The following is an 18195-nucleotide window of genomic DNA, read 5'->3' on the forward strand; positions in this document are numbered from 1 at the left end:
CCAAGATATGGAAAAAAATCTAAGTGCCCATCAACAGATGAATGGCTAGAAAAAAAATTGTAGTATATATACACAATGGAATACTATTAAGCTGTTTTAAAAAAAGAAGAAAATCTTGCAATAACATGGAGGAAACCTGAGGGCATTATGCTAGCTGAAATAAGTTAGAAAAAGACAAATACTGTATGATCTCACATATATGTGGAATACGTCCTGAGTTTGCTGTCTCTATGAATGGCTCCATTATCCACTCAGTTGCCTGAGCCAGAAAACCGAATAGCATCCTTGACACCCCCCCTTCCATACCCAACACTCAACCCTTCAATCATCAGGTCCAGTGGAAAATAATTCTGCATTATCTCTGCCCACATCTCACTACACATCCCTGAACTTGGGAACCCCCACGTCTTAGAACACTCTAAAAGCCTTCTCCTCTGGTTCCCCACTCTGTTCCTCTTCATTCCATTCTCCACCCTACAGCCAGAGTGGCTTTTAAAAACAGAAATCTGATTGTTTTACCCTGCTGTTTCCCATGGTTCTTAAGTTAAAATCTATATTCCTTAAGATAGCTTACAAGGTTTCTCTAATTTGCACTCTACACCCCAGAGTTAATACATTTTTTTTTCCAATTCTTCAAGAGAGCCATGGTCTCTCTCACTCACAGACTTTTACATATTCAAGTCCCATTTCCTGAACACTCCTACTTCCTTACTTTTGCTTTGCTAACATTCAGAAGCTTTTCTTGACTCCCTCCCCCTCCCACCCCACACACCTAGTTATCATAATGCACACTAATTACTTATTGGCTGTCTTTCCACTAGACTACACAGTCCATGAGGCAGGTACATGCCTATTTTTACAGTTCTATTCCAGCACCTAGCACACTGCTTTGCATATAGGAGAAGTTCCACAGATATTTCTAGTATAATGAATAAAAAAATAAATATTGCTTTGCACTAAGCCTACTTTATCTGCATGCAGTGTAAGCTAATTACTCAATCCAGAAAAAGTATTCTGATTCTGTTTTCTTTTTATAAACCTATCTTTAAGCACTGGAACTCTTTTTTCAAATAAAATATGTTAGAGCCCAATTTATATAAAATGGACAAAAACAGAGCTGCTCATATTGAAACTGGGGTGGCAAGCTCTATCTACTTAGCTCTCTTGATCCTGAGGAATTTCCAAGGAACCCATTAGGACACTCAGAACTTAGTTTGAGATCCAACCAATCCCACTGCAAAGAGGCAGAAACATTGTTATCACCTAAGACTTTGTTTTTTAAAATCTTCTGAGAAGTCTCCATTGATAGGAGGAGGTGCTTATCTAAAGAAATAAGGAACCTAACAAGAGACCCTCAAGTAACTCTATTTCACCTTTCCTGATAATGCTTTTTTAACCTGCAATGAAAGAGTAAAGTACTCTTTCCCAAAGATTAGAGGCTCAAAGTACTTCAGGGCACAGACCGAACACATTTTACCATGAACCTTGACATCTGAGGGCTGTTCAGAGTGAGTTAAAGCATAAGAGGATTTATCCTGATGCAGTCTTTGCTTTGGTTGGAGCCTGAAGTCAATGACACGTATAAAGTTCTAATCCTCATGCAGTTGTCCTTTTCCTTATGTTGCTGATACTCAGCACTGAAGTCTAGGATTCTTTTCATTAGAATTTTTTTCTCATGAATAGTGTTTTCTGCCAAAGGGAACAAACTTCCTCCAGACAGAACAACGTTTAGAAAAGCACAAGAAAAACATTTGTCAATAGGAAATCACACAATGAAATGTCTCGTGGGCAGATGAGCCACAGTTTGAAGGGGTTGAGAGGAAAGTCTAGTTGAGGCCCCCACAATACACCGGGTAAAGCTGTGGCACACCCTAATATCACAGGGCCATGGACACTTAACGTGCCAGTGGAAGCCTTGGCCTTAAAACCAGCAAGAGAGAATTTCCTCTAGATATCTTGGGGGGAAAATGGGACCACTTCCATGCTTATAAACTGTTTCTTTTGACTGGAGGCAAAACTTGAAGTATGAATAAAATTCCAAATATTTTAATGAGTATATGATTGGGAAGCATACGATTGCAAAGCATGGAACAGCCTCTATTAGACAAAAGCATGATAAAAAATTTATTACTTTCACTGACTATAACATTAAGAAGGAATCAAGAAACAATCTATGTAATAGTGGTTAAGTTTAGGAGCTGGTGTCATTGGAAAGAGGCTACATCAAACTTTGTTTACGTTTAGCACATTGTTGGCAATAAACAACATAATTGGACTATAAGAATTTATTCTTGGCTGAGGCAGATGAGGCAAATAGATCATTTTCTTAATAGCACAGTCTAAGTACTTATGAGATGTTCAATTCAGTTCCTAGCTCAAGAGCTTACAATCCAGCTTTAGTCTCAGAAACAGGCAGGTAAATGAAGCATTGTAGAGAGTATGGTGAGCATTGCAATAGTGGTAAGGACAGCATAGGAGAGGAACACCTACCCCAGGAAGGGTCTCAGGGGAGGCTTCTACAGGAGGTGAGACCTGGGCTGAGTCTTTTTTTTTTTTTTAAAGATTTTATTTATTTATTTGAGAGAGAGAATGAGAGAGAGAGAGAGAGAGAGAGAGAGAGAGAGAGCACACGAGAGGGGGTAGGGTCAGAGGGAGAAGCAGACTCCCTGCTGAGCAGGGAGCCCCATGCGCGACTCGATCCTGGAACTCCGGGATCATGACCTGAGCCGAAGGCAGCCACTTAACCGACTGAGCCACCCAGGCGCCCTGAGTCTTGAAGGATAAGTAAGATAGAAGGGAGGGGAAAGGAAAAAGGACAGCAAGGATGGAAAGGGGGAGGAGTTCCAGATGAAGAAACCAGCACACGCACAGAAAAAGAAAGTGCCGTTTGTTTAGTAATATCTGTGGTTAGAACACCAAGTATTTGTGGGGGGTTGCAAGAGATTGGCTAGAAAAGTAGGCAGGGCGGGATGCCTCTGTGGCTCAGTCAAGTGCCTGCCTTCGGCTCAGGTCATGATCCCAGGGTCCTGGGATCGAGTTCCCCATTGGGCTCCTTGCTCAGTGGGGAGCCTGCTTCTCCCTCTGCCTGCCGCTCACCCTGCTTGTGTTCTCTCTCTCTCTCTCTCTCTCTGAGAAATAAATAAATAAAAATCTTAAAAAAAGAAAGAAAGAAAGAAAGAAAGAAAGAAAAGTAGGTAGGGCCAAGGCCATGAAGAACAAGAAAGTAGCAAGCAAGGAATATAAACAACAGTCTTTAAAGTTACAGGGAGCCATTAAGGTAAATAAGCAGAGAAATAACATGATAAGTGATTTGGAAAATAATTTATCAGTAGCAGCATGGGGTCAGAGCATAATTTTTTAAAAAGTTAAAAACATGAGACTCATATTAATATAGAATGGACACGGTCAAAGATTTCAACTCATTAAATAATAAGGGAACCAGTAATTTAGTTAAAATGGTTCCAAGAGACTTGAGGAATGGGGGGTTTATAGAGGCCATCAGGAGAGAAATCAAGATTAGTTTTTTATTCTTTTAAGTCAAAGACTGATCTGGTTAGTGTTAGAGCAATAAAATCTTAGGATTACCTCGTCTATGGGACAGAACTGTTTGCATCTCAACCAGGCAAAAATCTGCAAGGTAACATGTAACTGCAGAGTGTGACCCCTTAATTTATAAATTCCAATAATAATAATAAACTACAATGTGGTACACTCCCCAATGAAATAATTACTGGGTAGACCTATTTTTTTACTTACTTAAAATTTTTTTTTTTTTTTTAAGTAGTCTCCATGCCCACAACAGGGCCTGAGCTCAGGACCCTGAGATCAAGACCTGAGCCCAGAGTCGGATGCTTAACCCACTGAGCCACCCAGGTGCCCCCTACTGGGTAGACCAGTTAAACAACACTTCACCATCACATTGAAAGGACCTACTGCACTGTCTTGAGTCTAGTCTAGAGAGTGTTAATATGAAGGGATAATCAGCCTACAAAGGGGATTTCCAGCATGGGGGCCTTGTTGCAAAAGACCAGACCAGAGATACAGACAGGAGAATTGTTTACATACAGGTAGTAGAGTACACATGCACATTTTACTTATGCAAATCCAACTATATACCTTTGGGAAAACAAAAAGAATAAAGAAAATCAATAATTAAAATGACAGAAGGATTTTCCCACCATTCCTGTCATACAGCATATGTCTCAAAACCAACATGATAAGAGAGGCAGAACTCTTAGCACATTTCAGGTTCCCTGGACTGAACAGTCCCCTATACTGAGTGTTGGTAATTTATACACTATACCTGTTTTTTAAAGTAATCTCTACACCAAACATGGGGCTCAAACCTCATGACCCTGAGATCAAGAGTCAGATGCTCTATGAACTGAGCCAGCTGGGTGTCCCTATACGTTTTTTTTTTTTTTTTTTACATTTATGGTCCTAAACCCAAGTTGAGTTCTTAGCTGAAACTCAATAATCTCTTCCAAAGCTGGAGGAAAAACTATCTGGACTTACAGGAGATGGTGCTATATTGTGTCATGCACTATTCAAAGGATTTCAAAGGGTAAATTATATTATACTTGACTTTAGAATCTCCCTCTCCACCGCCTCCCCCAAACTCCCTGTTTCAAAATGTGACCCCACTATAGGTAAAGCCAAGCATTTCAACTATGTCACCCAAGCAAACTGGAAAAGGTGAAAGGATAGAGATCCTAGGACATAACCCCAGAGAACACTGACATCTAAGCAGGGCCCAGGGGACAGAAGTCCTTGAAGGAATCTGGGGAGAACTGACCAGCAAGGTGAGATGAAGGAAAATTAGAAGAGGATGAAAGTTAAAGAAGGAATCTGAAGAAAGGAATGGTCTATAACTTCAAATAACCACTGGGTAAGATAAAGACAAAAAAAAAAAAAAAGTCCATTTGATTTGTTGATAAGAAACCATTGGCCTGAGCACAGAGAGGTGGTAGGGGCAGAAGTCAGAACACAGAGTTAAAGGGTGAATAGAAGATAAGGAAGAAGAAACAGCAAGTATAGCTTCTCTCTTTTTTTCCAAGAAGAGTGACCATAAGGGAAGGAGACAATTTGAAGAGGGCCATCGCAGGCAATTGCTTAGGTTGTGTAATGGTCAATCCTAGGAGACCTTACTCCCCATGTTGATTCTGTGAATGGTACCAGGGACATGCAGTTCACGATAGGATATGGTGTCCTGGTTTTGGAAGGGACACTGGGTTGAGGAAGAGTTGTTTGTTTGTTCATTTGTTTAGTGTTAAAAATTTTTACCTTGTTTTATTGGGAGGAAAGAGTATTCAGAGGGGGGAGTTGGAGACAGGTGTGTGTGTATGTGTGAGAGAGAGAGAGAGAGAGAGAAGGAAGGAGGGAGGATGATTGAGAACATGAGGTTTCTGATTAGGCAGGAGGGGGTTTAATCAGAACACACTGGAGTATTTAATCACAGTGAATCACACACTACTTATGGTGAAATGGAAGGAAAGGGTAGGAAAAGATAATTTTTTTTTAAAGATTTTATTTATTTATTTCAGAGAGAGAATGAGAGAGAGAAAGCACGAGAGGGAAGAGGGTCAGAGGGAGAAGCAGACTCCCTGCCGAGCAGGGAGCCCGATGTGGGACTCGATCCCGGGACTCCAGGATCATGACCTGAGCCGAAGGCAGTTGCTTAACCAACTGAGCCACCCAGGCGCCCTCCTTTAAGGTTTCTTTAATAAAACTTTACACTTTTTTCATAAAGGTTTTGTACTTATTTTGCTAGATTTATTTCAGGTACTTGATATTGTTAATATTGTTTAAGTGGCATATTTTCAACTTTATATTTTCAAATTATGTTGTTGCTAGTGGGTAAAAATGTAACTAACTTTTGTCTATTGATTTTATAAGCAACAATTTGGCTAAAATTTCTCATTAATATTCATCATTTGTATATTTGTGGGATTTTGTATGTGGATGGTCATATATCATTTGTGGATGGTCATATATCATTTGTGAACAATGAGAGTTTTGTTCCTTTTAAGCCATGCATATACTTTCATTGTTTTTATTTACATATATATATATTTTTTTTTAAGATTTTATTTATTTAATTGGCAGAGAGAGAGAGAGAGAGAGCACAAGGAGGGGGAGCAGCAGGAGAGGGAGAAGCAGGCTCCCCGCTGAGCAGGGAGCCCGATGTAGGGCTCAAAACCAGGACCCTGAGATCATGACCTGAGCTGAAGGCAGACACTTAACCAACTGAGCCACCCAGGTGCCCCTATTTTTATTTATTTTTAAGTTTTTGGTGGAGAATGTGGGCAATGATACTTTCACTTCTTTTATTCTTGCTTTTTTGAGCTAGCTAGGTTCTCCAGTACAATGTTGAATAGAAGTAGTCATAGTAGTATTGTCTCTTTCCTAATCTTATAGGGAATATTTTCAATGTTTCCCCATTAAGTATCATGTTTGCTGTATATTGTGTAGATATCCTCTATCAGATTACGAATTTCCTTCTATTCTTAGTTTAAGAATTGTTAATATCCAATATATGGAAATAACCAAGTATCCACGAATGGATGAATGGAGAAAGAAAATGTGGTGTATACATATGCAATGGGATATTATTTCGCCATAAGAAAGAATGAAATCTTGCCATTTGCAACAACATGGATGGACCTTGAAGGCATTATGCTAAGTGAAATAAGTCAGACAGAGAAAGATAAATTCCTTATGATCTCACTTATACATGAAATCTGAAAATAAAAACAAAAACTAAGCTCATAGATCCAGAGAACAGATTGGTGGTCGCCAGAAGCAGGGGGTGGAGAGTGGCAAATTGGGTGAAGAGAATCGAAAGGTACAAACTCCTAGTTATAAAATAAACAAGTCATGGGTGTAATATGCAACATGGTAACAATAGTTAATAATCCTGTACTGCATATTTGAAAGTTGCTAAGATAGTTAAGCAAAAGTTCTCATCACAAGAAAAAATAAATTCTGTAACTATGTATTGTGGTGGATATTAAGCAGATTTACTGTAGTGATCATTTTGTAATATATACAAATATAAAATCATTATATTACAAATACCTGAAATTAATATAACATTGTATGTCAATTATACCTCACTTTAAAAAAAGAACTGTTACCAAGACCATATGCTGAATTTTAAAAATTTTGCACCTGTTGAGATGGTTATATGATTTTCTACATTTAATATATTAATTTATTTCATTAATTGGTTATCTAATGTTAATCCAACTTTGTATTCCTGGAGTAAATCCACCGTGGTCATGATTTATTAATTTTCCATGTGCTTGAGAGTTTGATTTGCTAATATTTTGTCTAAATTTTTTGTACCAATGTTCCTAAGTGAGATTGGCCTCAAGTATCAAAGTTATGCTAACTTCGTAACATGAGCTAGGGAGCGTTTCCACTTTTTTGTCTTTGGAATAGTTTGTGAAAGATTGGAATTATTTGTTTCCTGAATACTTGTTAGAACTCACCAGTTAACCCATCTGGTCTTGAGGAACTATTACAGGTTGCAGGAGACTCTTAGTTGGACCTCGGGTAAGAAAAAGAACATTAATGGAAAAACTTGAGAAATTCAAATATAGTCTGAAGATTAGTTAGTACTACAGCATCAAGGTTTACATCTTAGTTTTGATTAATTGTATTATGATTATATAAAATATTAACAATAGGGTAAGCTGGCTAAAAGGTATATAGGAATTCCTGGTACTATTTTTGGAAATTTTCAGTAAGTCTAAATTTATTTCAAAATAAAAAATGAATTAAAAATAGAAATACTATATGATACAGTAATTCCACTGCTGGTATTTACCAAAACAAAATGGAAGCACTAATTCAAAAAAGATATATGCATCCCTATGTTTATTGCAACACTATTATAATACCCAAGGTATGATAGAAACCCAAGTGTCCATTGATAAATAAATAAAGCTGTGATGGGATATATATATATATATATATATCCCACAGAATATAATGGAATATTACACAGCTATAAAAAAGATGAGATGTGCCATTTGCCACAACATGGATGGACCTAGAGGGTATTATGCTAAGTGAAATAAGTCAGACTGAGACAGACATATACCATATGATTTCCCTTACATATGGAATCTAAAAAAACAAATGAATAAACAAACAAAAAGTAGAAAGAGATCCATAAATACAAAGAACTGATGGTTGCCAGAAGCGTGGGGGATGGGGGGATGAGCAAAACGGAGGAAGGAGAGTGGGAGGCTTCCAGTTATGGACTGAGTAGGTCCCAGGGGTAAAAGGTACAGCACAGAAAACATAGTCAATGGTATTGTAATAGTGTTGTATGGTGACAGACTGTGCTACACTTGGTGAGCACAGCACACCCTACAGACTTCTTGAATCACTATATTATACCTGAAACTAATGTAACATTGTCAGCTATACTTCAATAAAAATAAAAAAAAAAAGTTTCTTTAAAGTTGGGGGTGAGGAGTTTGAATGAAAAGTAAATGCTGATAACCATTGACGCTTTCTTTCCTCTTTTTGCATGATTGAAAATTATTACAATAAAAAATTTAAAAAGGAAAACTGCAACAAAAAAAATTGATCTGGTCTTGGTTTTTACATTGTGGGACAATTTTATATAAACGATTTATTTTCTTTAAAAAATTTTTTTGACTATTATTTTCTTTTTCCTCTTGAAAAAGTTTTGGTAAGTTATCTTTTTCTAAGAACTTATCCATTTCTCTAATTTTCTTTTTTTTTAAAGATTTTATATATTTATTTGAGAGAGAGAGAGAGAGAGAGAGAGAGAGATCACAAGCAGGGGGAGTGGCAGAGAGAGAGAAGCAGGCTTCCCGTGAGGGAGCGAGCCCGATGAGGGGCTCAATCCCAGGACCCACCGGGACCATGACCCGAATGGAAGGCAGCTGCTCAACAGACTGAGCCACCCAGGTGCCCCAATTTCTCTAAATTTTCAAATTCATAGCCTTAAAGTTATTCATAATCCTTCTTTTTAACCATTTAATTATCTGCCTCAACTGTAGTTACGATCTCTCTTTTGTTTTAATATTTATCTGTAAAAGGCTTTTCAAAGGAAGAATTTTGGGTCTTGTTAATCCTTTTTCGTATTTTTTCTCTATTTCTTTGATTTCTGCTGTTAAATTTATCATTTCCACTTTTTTCCATTCTTTTATTTCTTTACTTCATTATTGTTTTTCTAACTTCTTAGCTTATTGTGAGGTTTTCATCTTTCCTAATACATCTTAATTTCTAGTATTTTTGTCATCACACATTCTAAGCATTTTCTAATTTCTATAATTTCTTCTTTGACCCTCAAGTTAGTTAGAAGAAGATATCTTAATTTTCCACATATAGGCCTTTTCTAGTTATCTTTCTGTTATTGATTTCTAATTTAATTGCATTATGGTCATAAACTGTGGTATATGATTTCAATCTTTTGATAAGTGTTGATATTTGCGTTATAACTCAGCATGTGGTCAATTTTCAAAAATACTCCATACTGCTTGAAAAGAATATGTATCCTGTAGTTGTTAGGTGCAATGTTCTAAATACTTATTCAATTAGAGCGAGCTTATTAATTGTGTTGTTCTAATCTTCTACCTCCTCACTGATTTTGTCAGCTTGATCTAAGTACTTACAAGTTTAGGGAACTTCTTATATCTTCCTGTAGAACTGAACCTTTTATCCTTAATGAAATGATTCTCTTTAAAGCCTCCTGTCTTAAGGACTATTTTGTCTGATATTAATATTCCAACATCAACCTTTTTTGGTTAGTGTCTGTATGGTACCATTTTTTTCACACTCTTATTCTAATTTTTCTGAATCCTTATGTTTTAAATGTGACTTAAATAGAATTTAGCTGAATTCTTTAGAACAGAATGCATATGTATACAATACATACACATACCATCTGTAAATCTTTGGCTTTATAAGTTGGGCAGGTAGTCTATTTTTATTATTTTTAAAAGATTTATTTATTTATTTGCGAGAGAGAGAGAGTAGGGTTGGGGGGGGAACAGAGGGAGAGGGAGAGAGAAAATCTCAAACAGGCTCCACACCCAGCGCAGAGCCCCACGTGGGGCTTGATCTCATGACTCTGAGATCATCACCTGAGCCAAAATCAAGAGTCAGACGCTCAACCAACTAAGCCACCCAGGTGCCCCTATTTTTGCTTATTTTAATTCCTGAGATATTTGAATTTATTTCTCCACCTTATTTTGTGCTTTTTATGTGTTTTGAACATTCAATATTTTTTTCTGTTCTCATCTCCTTTTTTGGTATGGATTACTTTTTTCTATTTTTTTCCTTTTTAATTAAAAAGTTATACATGTTTCTGGTAGTTATGCTACAAATTTTAACTTGGATACCAAATATCTTTACTGTTCTCCCAAACAATAAAAAATATGGAATACTTTAACTCTGATCATTCTCCTCCAAACTTATATGCTATAGATGGTTGTGTATTTCATTTCTAGCTATTTTTTAACTTAAGAGATTCTTATTGTTGCCCATTTTAGCTGAAATTTACAATTAACCACATATTTAGCACTTTCCTTGATCCTCGTTCCTTTAGTCATCTCTGACCTTCCATCTGTGCTCACTTTCTTTCTGCCTTTAGAATTTCCTTTAGTGAGGGTCTGTTGGTGGCAAACTCTCAGTTTCTGTTTGCTTGTTTGAGGATGTCTGCTTTTTCCATTGTTCTTAAAAGATAATATGCAAATTTAGGTTGACAGTAATTTTCTTCCAACACATTGAAGATTTTAACCTTTTTCTGGCTTCCATAGTGGTTAGGAAGTCTAACTGTTGTCCTGTTGAAAGTCATCTGGCTTTTTTTTTCCTCTGGCTGCTTTTAAATTTTTTCTCTTTGTTTACGGTATTCTGAAATTTTGCTAGAATGTGTCTAAGTGTAAATTTCCTTATTAGGATTTGTTGGGCTTGTTGAATCTGTGGTTTGTCATTTCTGGAAAGTCTCAGTCATTATCCTTTCAATTACTGCTTTTATCCCTTCCATCATCTACCTCCTGCCTGGAATTCCACTTAAAAGATCATTATATTTCCTGAATATATCTCCATGATTTATAACTTCTTTCATATTTTCCATCTCTTTGGACTACATTATGTAAAATTTTGTGGATCTCTCTTTCCTAGTCCATGCTCCAGCTATGGTTAGGCTGGTATTAAATCCATCCATTGTGTTTTTTATTTCAAATATTGGGCAGACCTTGCTTTATTGCATTTTACTGTATTGACTTGGCAGATGCTGTGTTTCTTACACATTGAAGGTCTGTGGCAACCCTGCAGTGAGCAAATCTACTGGCACCATTTTTCCAACAGCATTGGTTCGCTTCATGTGTCTGTGTCACATTTGGTAATTCTCAGAATATTTCAAGCTTTTTTTATTATTATGGTGTTTGTTTTGGTGATCTGTGATCAGCGATATTTGATGTTACTTTGTAATCCTTTTGGGGCACCATGAACCACCAAGTGTGTTCTGACTGCTCTACTGAACAGCCATTCCCCTGTCTCTCTCCCTTTCCTCAGGCCTCCCTATTCCCTGAGACACCACAATATTGAAATTAGGCCAACTAATAACCTTACAATGGCCTCTAAGTGTTCAAGTGAAATAAAAAGTCATATGTCATCACAAGCTAGAAATGATTAAACTTAGTGAGGAAGACATGTCAGGGGCTGAGATAGGCCAAAAGCTAGGCCTCTTGAGCCAGTTAGCCAAGTTTTGAATGTAAAGGAAAAGTTCTTAAAGGGAATGAAAAGTACTACTCCAGCAACACACAAATGATAAGAAAGCAAAACGGCCTTATTGCTGATTTAGAGAAAGTCTTATTGGTCCGGATAATAGATCAAATCAGCCACAACATTCTCTTAAGCCAAAACCTAATCCAGAGGAAGGCCCTAACTCTCTTGGGTTCTATGAAGGCTCTAAGAGGTGAGGAAGCTGCAGAAAAGTTTGAAGCTAGCAGAGGGTGGTTCATGAGGTTTAAGAAGCAATATCCATAACATAAAAGTGCAAGGTGAAGCAGCAAGCACTGATGTAGAAGCTGCAGCAAGTTATCCAGAAGATCTAGCTAAGATCATTAATGAAGGTGCCTACACTAAACAGATGTTCTATATAGATGAAACAGCCTTCTATTGGAAAAAGGTGCCATCTAGGACCTTCATAGCAAGAGAAGAGAATGCCTGGCTTCAAAGCTTCAAAGGACAGACAGACTCTTTTGTTAGGGGCTAATGCAGCTGGTGACTTTAAGCTGAAGTAATGCTCATTGCCATCCTGCAAATCCTAGGACCCTTAAGAATTATGCTGAATCTCCTCTATCTGTGCTAACAACACAGCCTGTATGACAGTATGTTTACAACATGGTTTACCGAATATTTTAAGTCCACTGATGAGACCTACTCCTCAGAAAAAAAGACTTTTTCAAAATATTACTGCTCATTGACAATATACCTGGCCACCCAAGAACTCTAACTGAGGGGCACCTGGCTGCCTCAGTTGGTAGAGCATATGACTCTTAAGCTCAGGGTCAGGAGTTCAAGCCCCACATTGGGTGAGTAGCCTACTAAAACAAAACAAAACAAACAGAAAACTCCAAATGAGATGTACAATGAGATGTACATGTTGTTTTCATGCCTGCTAATGCAACATCCATTCTGTATCCCATAGAGCAAGGAGTATTTTCCACTTTCAAGTCTTATTACTGAAGAAATACATTTGTAGGGCTATAGCTGCTACAGATACAGATTTCTCTGACAGATCTGGGCAAAGCAAATTGAAACGTTCTGGAAAGCATTCACTGTTCTAGATGCTGTTAAGAATATTCATGATTCATGGGAAAAGGTCAAAATATCAACATGAATAGGAATTTGGAAGAAGTTGATTCTAACCCTCATGGATGACTTTAAGGGGTTCAAGACATCGTGGAGGAAGGAACTGCAGATGTGGTGGAAACATCAAGAGAACTAGAAATAGAAATGGAGCCTGAAGATGGGACTGAATTGCTGCAAGCTCACGATAAAATCTGAACAGATCAGGAGTTGTTTCTTATGGATGGCAAGGAAGTGGTTTCTTGAGTTGGAACAAACTCCTGGTGAAGATGCTGGGAAGACTGTTGAAATGACAATGAAGGATTTAGAACATTACATAAACTTAGTCAATAAAGCAGTGGCAGGGTATGAGTGGATGGACTCCAATTTTTAAAGTTCTAATGTGGGTAAAATGCTATCAAACAGTATTGCATGGTACAGAGTAATTGTTCATGAAAGGAAGAATCCATTGATGAGGCAAACTTCATCGTTGTCTTATTTTAAGAAATTGCCAGTCACCCCAACCTTTAGCAACCACCACCCTGAGCAGTCAGCAGCCATCAATATCAAGGCAAGACCCTCCACCAGCAAAAAGATTACAACTCATTCAGAAAGCTCAGAAGACAGTTAGCATTTTTTAGCAATAAAGTATTTTTAAATTAAGGTATGTACTTTTTTTTAGATGTAATGCTATTGCACACTTAATAGACTATAGTGTAAACATAACTTTTATATGCTCTGGGAAACCAAAAAATTCATTTGACTTGCTTTATTGCAATATTCACTTTATTGAGGTGGTCTAAAATCAAACCTACCATATCTCCGAGGTATGTCTATGTTTTAAACTTCTAGAAGTTCTTTTGAGTCTTTTTCAAATCTGCTGGGTCATGTTTTATGCATATTTTCAAATCTTTCTCTTATTTCTTTAAATATATTTGACATATTTTATATTCTATGTGTGGTAATTCCAATAGCTAATGTTTTGTAGTCTGGTTGTGTTTGTTGTTTCTGCTGGCCCCTGCTCATGGTATATTATTTCCTTTTATATTTTGTGATTTTGAACATGAGCACATACTTCTTTAGAGTTTACTGATGGGAATTCTTTGAAGCCTTTTCTTGGAGATGGGTTCCTTTAGGACAGATTTGCACCTGTTTCTTCCAGGTGCCTAGAAACTACACATTAAGGCTTACTTTAAATTTAATTCTTGACTTCAATTTTTTTGGACTCCCAGGTATAGTGTGAATTTGGGCTACAAGCCTGTGTGAGTGCTGGCTGTTACAAATTCTCAGTTTTTTCTCTCCCTCCATTCACAGTCAACTCTCAAGGCAGGTAATTTTCCTTGCAGTTTGCGGGGGGGGGGGGGGGGGGGGGGGGGAGTGTGTGGGGGGATGGAGCAGAAACTTTCTTTGTAGTTCATCTTTACACAAAAGGTGTAGTCTTTTGGGGATTCAGATTTAAGCAGAGGGGTCTATGCCTTGACTTCTCACTTTGCGCACACTTTAACCTTTGTATTCACTCATTTGGCAAATGCCCTCAAGGCCAAGTCCTCTCCAGGTTTTTGCTTACTTCCTAGGTCCCCACTTGCATTTAGTACTTGACTTCTAAGTATTTCTTACTTTGCTGTCAGCATAAAATGCATTTCAAAAAGACTAAAAAATACTTTGTCAACTATTTTTAGTTGCCTTCAGTGAGAGGATTATATTCAGGATATCTAGTCTGTCATATTGTAGAACAGGAATATTGGGAAGTCTGTCTCTCTCTGAAGGTTAAGAGTTGATCTCCAAGATCCCTTCTTGGGTCCTCCTAGCTCCTTACCCTACATGCTCTCTCTCCCCGCTAGATGATTTTATTCTAGGTGCTTCTTGCCAATTATTTCCTGAACTATACCTCTGTATTAGTTTCCTTTAACTGCCGAAACCAGTTTACCACAAAGCCGATGGTTTAAAACAACACACATTTATATTCTTACAGTTCTGGAGCAAAAGTCTGAAGTCAGTTTCACTGAGATAAAGCCAAGGGGTCAGCAGGGCTGACTTCTTCTGGAGGCTGTAGCAGAGAAGTCCTTCCTTGCTTCTTCTAGTTTATGGAGGCTTCCTGCATTTGTTGGATTATGACTTCTTCCTTGCACTACAACATTTTGCTTCTGTCATTGCTTCCTGTTCCCTCTTTTGTAGTCACATCTCTCTCTGCCTTGCTCTTAGAAAGATACTTGTGATTACATTTAAGGTCCACCTGGATCTCAAGATCCCTAACTTAATGGCATCTGCAAAGTCCCTTTTGCCATATAAGTTAACATTCACAGGTTCCAGAGATGAAAATATACATCTCTTTGGGGGCCATTATTCAGCCTCCCCCAATTTCCAATCCTAATCTCCAGACTCAAAACACCAGTTTCCTTCTCAAGGAAGGAAACTGGTAATTGTCTCCTGCTGATTGTCTCCTGCTGATTGTCTCCTAGGCACTTTAAACTCATTTTATCTAAAACTGAACTATATTCACCAGCTCAGTTAGTGACATCATCATCCTCCCTAGCATCCAATTTCAAAGTTGATATACACTGCTTCTCCTCCACTGTTTACATCCAATTGGTCACTGAGTTCCTGTCCAGTCTACTTCTAAAAGGTCTCTCAAATCCAGTCCTTTACTTTGTCCTAACAGCCACTTCCAGAGCTTATTATCTACTGTAATTGTGACCTCACTGAACTCCTTACTTCTGTTTTTCTCCCACCTAAAATTACTCTGTCGTCATGAATTATTTTTTAAAAAGATGTATTTATTTATTTAAGAGAGAGAAAGGAAGGGAGGGGCAGAGAGATAGGGAGAGAATCCCAAGCAGACTCCCTGCTGAGCACAGAGCCTGATGTGGGGCTGCATCTCATGACCCCGAGACCATGACCTTAGCTGAAACTAAGAGCCGGATGGTTAACCCACTGAGCCACCAAGCCACCCCATGGTTTATCTTTCTAAAACTCAAATGACTACACTACTCTCCTGTTAAAATCTCAATCGTTCCATCTTTTTCTACTCATTTAAATCCAAAATCATTCAAGGCCCTTTGCAATCTGGCCACAGTGTATGATAACAGCCTCATTGTTGCCAGGCCCTACCAAGTACCATGTGTTCTCACCACTCAAACTATATCCTGTTTCCTGAACAAGCCATGCTGCTCCTGCCTCAGGGCTTTTACACATCCTCTTCCCTCTGCCTTGTGAAAGGATTCAAATCTATAGTGGAACCAGAGAATATGACATGGAGAACCTCACTCATGCATCCTCAGGAAAATAAAACTTAAACTGGAAAAAAAAAGAAAGGAAAATAAAACTTAAGGAATGAGAGACTGATTTCCCATAAATGCCTGATATATAGAAAATGGAAACTTATCCCTTGACCAATGAACATCCACCAAGAACCCCTCCCCACCTCAAGCCAATGACCTTGCTACTTGCACTCTAGCTAAACTCCCCCTTCTTTGCACTCCTTTCCCATGAATATAGACTGCCTCAAACCCTCAATGGACTCGCCTGTAGACTGCTAGTGTCCCAAGTTGCCATTCCACTGTTATTCCTGAATATACTCAATTTTTGGTAATTTGAGCTTGCTCTTTTACATAAATTGACAGCCTGGGAAATCTTTCCTTATCACCAACCTAGAAGTCTTTCCAAACCCTCAAGAACCAGTTGGATTCTTAATTTTTCTGGGAAGTATTATAGGACTCTATCACACAGTTAGGATTAGGGCTCTGTTAACACTTTAAATATTGATTCAATGATTCACAATATTTATTGAGAACCATATATGTCAAAGACACTATGGAAAACATTGGGTATAAAATGGTGAATAAGGTATAAATAGATCTTTCTCTCACAGGACTCATAGTCTATAGGGGGATACAAATGAATGAGTAAACAGGCAGTTATAACATCATGTAAGTGCTCTCATAGGAGAAGCATAAGATGATGTAGGATAAGACAGGAGGGGAAACATGTGCAGATATGGAGGATCATTAAGAGGTGACAGCTAATCTGAAACCAAGCCATGAGTAAGAATTAATGAGGGAAGGGGGTTGGCGAGAACAAATTCTATCATGAAGACAAGACACTGTGGTCTAAATGTTTGCCCCCCACTTCCCCCGTTCATATGTTGAAATCCAACCCCCTACAGGTGATGGTATTAGTAGGCAAGGCCTTTGGGAAGTGATTCAGTGATTCAGGGCTCAGGGTAGAGCCCTCACGAACAGGATTGGTGCTTTAGTAAGAGATCCCACAAAGTTCCCTAGTCTCTCCCACCCTGTGAAAATACAAGGAGAAGTCTGTGACCCTGAAGAGGACCCTCACTAACCAAGCTGGCACACAGACCTCAGACTTCCAGCCTCCAGAGCTGTGAGCAATAAATTTCTGCTGTTTAAACAAAACTGACACAAAAGTATCTAAACAGTTGTCGGAATGGAGGAACCACCGGGGGATGGAAGCACCATGCCTGGGCAGACCAGATTTCTTTCCAGGGTGGTCACAGGTGCTTCTGCAGGGACATAGAGCCTGCTTTCTCGAGGACTTTGGGCGGTGCCGAGGGCCCTGCAGAGCACGTGGGGGCCAGGGACGTCTCAGAACCGCCATGGAACTTAGAAACACATCTCCTTGCCCACGTGTTTAACTCTATACAGAAACATTCCTAGAGAGCCTTAAGAGGATTCTCTTTTCTTTTTTACACCATAAAGTGATTATTAAGTTGTCCTGTTTACTCTTTGGTTGTTTTTTTTTCCTTTTTTCTTTCTTAATGATCTCCTGGAAGACATTTACACCGATAACACCAGGCCGCTGTAAGTCAGAACACTGGGACAGTATTTCTCCTCACAGGATGCACATGAATGAGAAGTACTAAAATAAACAAGGTATACCCACTTATGCATCCTGTCCTAAATGTTTCTGGCTTTATGTGCATCTCCCCTACCCCATTTTATCTTACTTTTTAATTTAAGCCATTTCCAGAGAACTCTGCGTGAACCAATCAAGTCCGTCCCATGCCTGCCATTCCTGGGCTCCCAGCCCTTGCCGCAGCGAGGGTGCCCCTGTGCCAATATTTGGACAGGATCTAAATTCTTTATGTTTGGTAAGGTGTTACACTTTACATGTGTTCAATAGAAATGTGTGTGTGTGTGTGTGTGTGTGTTGTGTTTTTGTTTTGTAAAGGTGACATTTTCTATTATATATATATAATTATTTGACACAATAATATAATTATTATATTAATAGATTAAATTAGTATCAGATTTAGCAAATATTATATATGTATATATATGTATGTGTGTGTATATATATATATAAAATTAAGTTGTTTACCAGCCACCCAGGGTGTGGTAT

At 38.3% G+C, this 18195-nt stretch overlaps 1 protein-coding gene across 9 annotated transcripts in view; it reads right to left on the bottom strand.

Moving 5' to 3' along the window:
• The window catches only part of EHBP1 (EH domain binding protein 1), a 709442-nt gene that overhangs the window by 440898 nt on the left and 250349 nt on the right, over positions 1 to 18195 (bottom strand). For all 9 annotated transcript variants that reach the window (XM_088026509.1, XM_088026513.1, XM_088026508.1 and 6 more), the window contains one exon: positions 7494 to 7552. The gene's annotated coding sequence lies outside the window, so the exon portion shown is untranslated. The remainder of the gene's footprint in view (positions 1 to 7493; positions 7553 to 18195) is intronic.

Source organism: Eumetopias jubatus, unplaced genomic scaffold (genome assembly GCF_037043125.1).
Source record: "Eumetopias jubatus isolate StellerSeaLion01/CBP00866 unplaced genomic scaffold, mEumJub1_p1.0 scaffold_9, whole genome shotgun sequence".
Taxonomy (NCBI): Eukaryota; Metazoa; Chordata; class Mammalia; order Carnivora; family Otariidae; genus Eumetopias; species Eumetopias jubatus.